This window comes from Pteronotus mesoamericanus, unplaced genomic scaffold, assembly GCF_021234165.1.
Source record: "Pteronotus mesoamericanus isolate MK-2021 breed Mesoamerican mustached bat unplaced genomic scaffold, CSHL_Meso_final contig_25, whole genome shotgun sequence".
Taxonomy (NCBI): domain Eukaryota; kingdom Metazoa; phylum Chordata; class Mammalia; order Chiroptera; family Mormoopidae; genus Pteronotus; species Pteronotus mesoamericanus.
The window spans coordinates 16,141,433-16,151,111 of NW_026555105.1; the positions used below are offsets into that span (position 1 = coordinate 16,141,433).

A 9,679-nucleotide genomic window follows, 5' to 3' on the forward strand; every position below is an offset into this window, starting at 1 on the left:
ATAAGTGCTCAATAAACAAGGCACGATGTTGTTTTTATCATTACAGGCGCCAAGAGGAGCAATGCGAGGGGAAGCAGGAGTCCGGTGCCTTGAATGCTGAGCAGGGAGCTGAGAACCTGACGAGCAGTCAACACTCAATTGTGCTGACAGCACAGTGAAAGGGGAACTAGAACAGCACCCACTTTATAGTCGGGACTAAGGTTCAGGGAAGCCAGAACTCGGCCTGAGGCCACACAGTAAGTGAGTGCAGCAGAAACGGGGTGCTCGAGGTTCAGGAGATGCGATTGGAACGCGCCTCTGACGGCCCAGTCGCTGTGCTGACAGACCCCGCTGCCCAGGCACCGCCACCACCCCACCACCATCGCCACCCCTGCTGCTGGACCCTCCGGGGAAGAAGCAGCATCATGGAGTCAAAAACACAGGCCTGTAGCCGGAATGCCAGGTGTGGATGCCAGCTTGCCACTGCCTAGCCATGCAGCCTCAAGGGGGCTTCCGTTTACCCTTCATCAAAAAATCAGCACAATTGTTCCTAGGTAACTGGGTTTGTTATGGGGCAAACATGAGACATAAAGTGACTGGTACATAGGAATGGCTCAATGAATATTAGCTATTATCATCGTTATTGTAGGAAGATTGTTTTCAGGCCCCGCTCTCTTTTCTAATCACTCTTACAATTAGGCAAAGACTTCCAAAATTCCTACTATGTGCCAAACCTTGTGCATGGCCCTGGAGGGATGGTCTGGAGGAGCTGATTGGGAGCCCAGGCCTACAAATGCCGCTTCACAAGGGAAGAGTTCAGAAAAGACAAACATGTCTACTAACTAACTGTACTCTAAGATACTTGCCAATGCAATGGGCTAAGAAAAAGGAATGGAAGAAATAAAATGGAATTAGAGAAGAAAAGGTGAGTATTATCATTTGCAGGTGGTATCAATGCAGATCTGGGAAATCCAAGAGAATCAGCTGCAAAACTAATCAACAAAAAGCTAATTAAGTAAAGTGGTAGGAAAGTAAAACGTAGTATCTAAAAATCAACAAAGTATTATTTATATACCAACAACAATCAGAAAATAAAATGAAAGAAAGCCAAGCATTATAAAAATATCAATTCTTCCTAAATTAATCTAAAAAGTGACATCAATAAAACCCCTACAGGATTTTTTTTAACTAGAAAATCAATTTTAAAGTTTATAAGTAAATGTATATGAGTAGTCATGAAAATCCTAGAAAGGAGAGTAACAAGAGGGAAATAGCCCAAAGAGGTAGTAAAAATTACTATAAAATCACAGTACTTAAGTGTGTGACGTCAGCACAAAAACAGACAAATCAGTGGACAGTTTAGAGGAACAGTTTAGAGGGTCCAAAAAATTGGCCCAAAGATATAGGAATTTAATATATAATAAAAGCAGCATTTTATACCAGCAAGAAAAAGATAGACTATTTTTGAGGTAGAGTTGGGGCCAATGATCTGCCATCAGAAGACAGATAAAGTTGAATCTCAGTCTCACTCCATATGCCTATAAATTCCTGATCAATCAGTTTTGAATCCCACAAAAACAAAACCATAAATCGCTAAAAAGGGGAGGGGAGAATAAATTTTCTAATCTCAGAATAGGAAAAACATTTACAAACATGGCACAAAACCTAAGAATCATTCTTAAAGTGATAAGTCAATCTACATAAAAATCTAAAATGTTTGTATGGCTCAATAAACATCGTAAACTCAAAAGACAAACAACAAGCTAGAAAAAAATATTTGTAACTGATATGATAGACAAGAGGTTCTTTTTTTTCCCCTTTATATATGTTGCATTCCCACAAAATAAGAAAAATAACCACAGTGAGCAAACCAAATGACTCTTAAACATATGACAAGATGCTCAACCATGCTTATAAGGTTAATGCACATTCAAACTACACAAGCTACCCAACTACATCAGACTATGCATGCTTTCAAGTGCACATAGTCCAGGATAGACCATATGCTAAGCCATAAAACAAGCCTCAATAAATTCAAAAGGAGTGAAATCATACACAGCTTATTAATGACCACAAAGGGATGAGTTAAGTAATTAATAACCAAGAAATTTGGGAAATTATAAATATGTGAAAATTAACACATTCCTCAATAACCAATGAGTCTAAGGAGAAATCACAAAAAAACAGTGAAAATACTTCGAGATGAATGAAAATGAAGACACAACATATCAAAATGCACAGAATGCAGTAAAGGAAAACTTCAGGGAAATGTATAGCTGTAAAAGCCTATATTTAAAAAAAAAGAAGAAAGTCTCAAATCAGTAACCTAACCTTCCACCTTAAGACAATGGCAAAGGAGTTAGAGCATCATCCTTACAAGCCAAAGTTGTGGGTTCGATCCCTGGTCAGAGCACATACGAGAATCAACCAAAGAGAATTTCCACCCTGGAACCAAGGCCAAATTTGTCCATAGCCTTGTGCTGAAGGCTCCCATGCTGGTAAACACTGCTGGACTTACTCAGCGCCTCAAGTGGCCACATTTTGACACTATCCCAAGGCTTAATAGATTCTTCCAACCCCTGCTAAGATCCCCACAGTTATTCAGAGCTTGTGAAAAGCAAGTCAACAGTGCTCAAACTGCTAGCTTCAGACAGCTCACAGCTAAGGAAGCTTTGCTGCATGGTTTGGTGGCCACTGAGGTGTGGATGTGGTTTTACGTTAGTGAGATCACAAGCAAGCGTGGCATCAATGGCTTTAATGACTGAAGACCAATCTTTAACATCTGTCTCATTTTGGTTTATTATTTGAATGTTCTTGGACCATGAGAGATTAGAATAGTATTTGAATTTAAAAAAAGATATGTAAAAAAAAAAAAATCAACCAAAGAATGCATAAATAAGTGGAACAACAAATTGATGTTTCTCTCTCTCTCTCTCTCCCTTCCTCTCTCTCTAAAATTGATCAATCAGTCAATAAAAGACACTGGAAAAAGAAGAGCAAACAAATCCTTAAGCAACTAAAAGGAAAGAAATAAAGACTAAAGCAGAAATTAATGAAATATAGAAAATAAAAAATAATAGAGAAAATCAACAAAACCAAAAAGTTGGTTCTTTGAAAAGATCAACAAAATTAACAAATCTTTATCTGGACCAACCAAGAGAAAAAGAGAAAATACTCAAATTACTAAAATCAGGAATGAAAGAGAGGCTAATACTACCAATGCAATACTACCCGAGGTAGTATAGTCGCTATTACTAGTAAAATACTACCCAAGAAATAGCAACTATATTTTTTATAAAAAGTCCTCGGGTGAGAATTAAAATACTACCCAAGAAGTAATGACTATAAGAGAGTGCCATGAACAATGCTATGCCAACAAGTTAGATAACTTGGATGAAACGGATGAATTCCTAGAAAAACACATACTACACCAAAACTAAGACAAAATAGAAAACCTGAGTAAAGTTAAAACAAGAGATTGGATTAGTAATTTTTAAACTTCCCACAAAAAGAAACCCAAGCCTAGATGGCTTCACTGGTGAATTCTACCAAACATTTAAAGAAGAAATAATACCACTTGTTCACTAGGGAACACTTCCCAATGGTTCTACAATGCCAGTATTACCCTAATACCCAAACAGACAAAGACATCATAAGAAAACTACAGACCACTATTTCTTAGGAATATAAGACGTAAAAATATTCAACAAAATACTAGCAAACTGGACCCAGTAATATATAAAAAGAATTACACATCATCACCAAGTGAAATTGACCCCAAGAATAAAAGGTTGGTTTAACTTCTGAAAAGTAATTAATGTAATACACCATACCAATAGAATAAAGGACAAAAACATTTTATAATCTCGTTAGACACAGAAGAAAGTATTTGGTATGTGGTAATCCAACACCCTTGTCCTATAATCCAACTATGTGGTAATTGAACACCCTTTCATGATAAAAACACTCGACAAACTAGAAAGAGAAAGGATTTCCTCAACCTGATTATGGACATCTATGAAAACCCCATATCTAACATCATACTTAATGGTGAAGGATTGAATGTTTCCCCTAAGATGAGGAACAAGACAAGGATGTCCACTCTTACCACATTTATTCAGCATAGTACTGGAGGTTCCAGCTAAGTCAATAAGGGAAGAATATGAAATAAAAGACATTCAGGTTGGAAAGAAAGAAGTAAAACTATCTCTATTTGCAGATGACATGAGCTTTTATAGAAATTTCTAAGGATTCCACTAAAAAAATTATTAGAACTAATAAACAAGTTTAGTGAGTTTCAAGATCAATATATAAAAATAAATTGTATTTCTATAGACTAACAATGAACAATCCAAAAATAAAATTGAGAGAACAATTTACAAGATCAAAAGAATACTTGGGAGTAAGATTAACAAAAAAGAGTACAAACCTTAAACTCTGAAAACTACAAAAGTTGTTAAAAGAAATTAGAGATCTAAATAAATGGAAAGACATCCTATGTTCATGGACTGGAAGACTAAACACTACTAAGATGGCTAGAGTTCCCAAATTCATCCACAGACTCAGTTCAATCCCTATCAAAATCCCAGCTAGGTACTTTGTAAAAATTGAAAAACTGATCCTAAAATTCATATAGAAAGTTAAGAATTCAGGATAGCCCAACAAATCTTGAAAAAGAAAAACAACACTTCTCAGTTTCAAAACTTGCTGTGCCCTGGCCAGTGTCGTTTCAGTTGTCTGGAGCATCATCCTGTAGACTGAAAGGCTGCAGGTTCAATTCCAGGTCAGGGCATATACCTAGGTTGAGGGTTGGATCCCCTGTAGGGACACATCTGAGAAGGCAACCAATCGATGTTTCTCTGTTTCTATCTCTCTCTCGCCAAGCAATTTAAAAAATAGTCCTCGGGTGAGAATTTAAAAAAAGAAAAAAGATTATGTAGAAAAAAAAAAGAAGCTTGCTGCAAAGTGTTCAGGACTATGCGGTCCTGGTTCAGGGGATTGAGTGCCACCTTGAGAACAAAAAGGTCACTGGTTCAATTCCCAGTGAGGGCACATGCCTGGGTTGTAGGCCAGGTCCCCAGTTAGGAATATGTGTGAGGCAACCTATTGATGTTTCTCTTACACATCGATGTTTCTCTCCTTCTCCCTCCCGTCCCCTCTTTCTAAAAATAAATAAATAATTAAAATCTTAAAAAAATAAAAAGACTATGTGGTACTCAAAAGAACATAAGCACCCCTATGCTCACTGCAGTGTTATTTACAATTGCCAAGATATGGAAACAGCCCAAGCATCCGTCACTAGATGAGTGGATAAAACAACTATGGGACATTTACACAGTGGAATACAACTCGGCTATAAAAAAAGAAGAAAATTTTAGCCTTTGAGACAGTATGGATGGACCTGGAGAACATTATGCTAAGTGAAATAAGCCAGTCAGAGAAAGACAAATACCATATGATTTCACTCCTATGTGGAATCTGATGAACATACTGAACTAACAACGAAAACGGAGACTCATAGATAGGGAACAGGATGACAGCTAAGGCGGGGAGGGGAGGTTAGAGGGTAGAGAGATTGAGCAAAAAGGAAAAAGGACTCATGGACATGGACCACAGTGTGGCGATTGCAGGGAGACAGGGGTGTAAGAGGATTAAATGGCAATGGAAAAAAATAGAATAAAAATAAAAGACGATGTGGTACTGGTATGAGGACAGACTTATACGTCAATGGACAGAATTTAGAGGTCAGAAATAAACTACCTTACATTTACAATGATTTTTGACAAGGGTGCCTATACAATTCTATTGGGAAAGAAGAATCTTTTGAACAAGTGGTGTAGGAACAACTGGATATCCACATGCAAAACAAGGAAGCTGGACTCCTTCTTCAAACTCTACACAGCAATTTAGTCAAAATAGATCACAAATCTAACATACAAGGTAAAACTTTTAAAATTCTTATAAGAACATATAAGCATCAATTTCACATCCATGGTGCACAATGGTTTCTTGGTGCACAAGCAACAAAAGATAAACTGGACTTAATCAGCATTAAAAGTGTATGCATTCCAAAGGACACAATGAAGAAAATAAAAAGAATCCACAGAGACCTGACCAGTATGGCTCAGTTGGTTGGGTATCATCCTGCAAACCAAAAGGTAGCTGGTTCAATTCTTGGACAGGACACATACCTGTGTTGTGCGTTCGGTCCCCAGAGAGGATGTGTAGGAGAGGCAACTGCTCAATATGTTTCTCTCTCACATTGATGTTTCTCTCTGCCTCTTTCTCCCTCCCTTCCCCTCTCTAAAAAGTATATAAATAAGTAAATAAAATCTTTAAAAATAAAAAAGAATCCACAGAATGGGAGAAAATATTTGCAACCCACATATCTGATAAGGAACTTGTATCCAGAATATATAAAGAACTCTTGTAACTCAAAAACAAAAAGACAAACGACCCAATTAAAAATGAGCAAAGGATTTGAATAGACATTTCTCCAGAGAAGATATTCCAATGACTAATGACTGCATGAGAAAATGCTCAGTATCATTCATCATTAGGGAAATGCCAATCAAAACCACAAAGAGATGCAACTTCACATCCAGCAGGATAGATACAATCAAATGAAGTACTGATACACGCCACACCATGAATTAACCTTGAAGACATTATGCTAAGTGAAAGAAGCCATACCCAAAAGACCACATCAAAAACAACTCGGTGGTGAGGGCAAGATGCAGTGTGCAGATGATGTGTTACAACGTCGTACACTTGAAATCTCTATGGTTTTATTAACCAATGTCACCCCAATAAATTCAATTTTTAAAAAATTTTAATAAAATAATATATTGGAAAAAAAAACTACACTAGAGGCCACCGTTCATCTATTAGATTGGCAAAGATCCCAAAATTCTTTGGCAACTTATGTTGGTGAGTGTGAGATGAACCGGGGGGTATGGCGTGAGGGTCCTTCAGTGTAGCCTCCCTGAGGGACGATCTGGCAAAGTATACATCAAAATGACAACTGCACACACCCTATGACCTGCAACTTGGCCTTAATCCTAAGGGTATTCTCACATATGAACGCTAAGCACATGACGGGGTTATTCATTGCAGAACTGTCTCCGATAAGCAAAGGTTGGAAACCACCAAAATATTCCTTGATAATTAAATAAAGCCTGTTCTCCATGCACACAGTGAATACTACACAACCATGATGAAGAAAGCAGCAGCACAAAATGATCTCCAAGGTATACTGTCAACAGGACATAGGTATAGAACAGGGTATACAATGTGCTACCATTTTTTAAAAATTTTTCTGACATATATGCTTATATATGCCTGGATCTCCCTCAAAGAATACACCAGAAACGCCTCTAAGTGGATGCCTCCAGGAAGGAGACCTGAGCGCAAGAGAAACTTACTTTCCCCTGTCTTCTTTTGTACTGTTTGAATTATTTTTTTTACTGTGTGTGTATTAATGTATTTTCTTTCCTTTTCAAGAAAAAATAGAGGCTTACCTGGTTTCAAATCCTGGCTTGTTCTCTCATTGTGGGGCAATTACTTCACTTCTCTGAGCCTCTGAATTCTGCAAAGGGAGGGATAATAATAAGCTCTACCTTGCAAGGCTGTTGTGGAGGATTAAATAAGACACCACAGGCCCAGGGCTCCCCACTGAGCGTGGCTCCTAGTAAGTGCACAGCTCCAGCTGGTTTATTCATATGGCATTATGTATACCAAGGGTGGACTCTAACAGGTGCCATCAGAGAGTCTCAGACCAAGCATTCAGAGCACCAGCAATTCCCTCCAACTTGGCAGACACTGGGAGAGGCTTCCTGGAAGAGGCGGCCTCAAGGACAAGGGGTTCCACAAGTTGAGATGATGACGGGGTATGGTGCTCCTGGCAAAGGGCCTGGAAGTAGGGAAGCCCTAGGTATCACTCAATCATTGTGCACTGATTGGCTCCTTCAACAAAGCTTAGCTGAGTACCTACTGTGTGCCAGGCACCATAATGGGAAAGACAAAGAAAAGACGGAGTGGCTGGATCTGTCAAGGGAGGAAGGACAGAGTGCAGTGACTGGGACAATGAGGGCGGGGTCTAGGGCCTCAGCGGGGTCCAAGTGCTCACAGAGGAGACCAGGAAAAGGAGGCTCGGAGACGGAGAGGTGCTGGCTGAGGTCACAGAGCAGGTTCTCAACTTCTGAGAACAGCCTCTCCCAGCTCTGCCCTCTCCTAGTCCCAAAGGCCAGAGAAGAGAAAGCCCACAGGGGTCCTCCCGAAGTGCACTCAGCAGAAGGTAGGTACGGATGCCGTCTAAACTGCGGACCCACGAAGAGGAGGGGCAACGGCTGGTTGATGAGGAGGGAGACTCCCATGTGCCAGGCACCACGCGAAGGAACGCACAACACGCACGAGCCCACGCGAACCCACTGCGGCCCCACGTGGACAGCCCCACTTGCAGAAGACGAAACTGAGGCGCAGAGGTCAAGCCGATTGCCTAAGGTCACCCAGTTCGCAAGAGACAACATCACCAAGCAGGCTCAGGTTGTCTGGGCTTTGAAGCCTTGTGCCCCTGGGCCCATCCCCCCACGGAGCCACTGGCAAGGCCTGTATCAGTGATCACACCCCCTCTCAGCAGGGCCCAGGTGGAAGGTGTTCTCAGCCAGCCCAGGAATGTCTCCTGATAACAACGGCCCAACAGGGGTGGGAAGAGTGGGTGGTGGAGGTTGTGGCAGGAATGTTTGGAGGGGGGGAGGAGGCTGTGGGGGTGGACACGGCCCGTTGGCAGCCATTGTCCTGGCTCTGGAGAGAGGGGAACGGGAAGTCCACATCAGTCACCTGTCCAAGCCAGGTAGGGAAGAGCACTGCTAGGTGGGGTATAGCATCATGGTTGGGGCGGGGTGTGGGGGGGTCCCTGCTGTGACCCATGGGAGGAGTCTGGGAAAGCTGACGGAAACCTCCTTCAGTACCATGGAGACGCCCACAGTCATACCCAGGCAGTTGCAAAGGCCAACGAGCTCACCCATGCAAAGCCCTGGCACACAGGCCATGCTTGATGAGTGGGCCCTTGATATTGCTGCTAACATTATTATTTCCACTGCCACTGTTCAGGTCTCCAGCTCCTACCAGGACCCTGCTACACAGGGACAACCAGCCAGAGAGGCTGAGAAAGGCAACCAGGTGCCCCGGGCACCATCCAAGACAGCAGAGAGCCTGCTGGGAATCCTGGTCCTCCTGGCCCCAGGCCACTGTCAGCCCCTCTCCCAAGGCCCCTGGTCCCAGCAGGCTCTCGCTGGGTGTCCTTATGCGAGGGACTACACAGGGCCCCTTGGCCAGTCCATTTTCCATACGGGGAAATGGAGGCCAGGGCAGGGAGAGTCGCTGGCCCAAGGTCCCACAGCAGAGGGGCCACTCATGGAGCGAACGCATGACGCCTCTAGACTTCCAAGACTGAGGCCCCCCCCGCGATGTCCCATCCTTCCTCACCACAGCCCTGCGGGGCAGGTACTGCCAGCACTGGACCCATCCACAGAGGAGCAAGCTGGGCTGAGGCCACGTGGATGAGAGCACTGCCCCATGTGCCCATTTCACAGATCGGGGCTGCGTCCCTTTCTTGCCTCCCATGTGACTTCCCATACAAGAAGGGACACTCCCCATGGGCAATGATCTTTACCTGATTCCCTCCTTCCTTCGGACTCTC

The 9,679-nt window shown here is 42.1% G+C and overlaps 1 protein-coding gene and 1 pseudogene across 4 annotated transcripts in view; one reads left to right on the forward strand and one right to left on the reverse strand.

The window, feature by feature from the left end:
* The window catches only part of SRC (SRC proto-oncogene, non-receptor tyrosine kinase), a 52,928-nt gene that overhangs the window by 24,804 nt on the left and 18,445 nt on the right, over positions 1 to 9,679 (reverse strand). For all 4 annotated transcript variants that reach the window (XM_054573781.1, XM_054573780.1, XM_054573778.1 and 1 more), the window contains exon 2: positions 7,500 to 7,567. The gene's annotated coding sequence lies outside the window, so the exon portion shown is untranslated. The remainder of the gene's footprint in view (positions 1 to 7,499; positions 7,568 to 9,679) is intronic.
* LOC129070916 (ATP synthase subunit g, mitochondrial-like) lies at positions 436 to 2,744 on the forward strand (annotated as a pseudogene).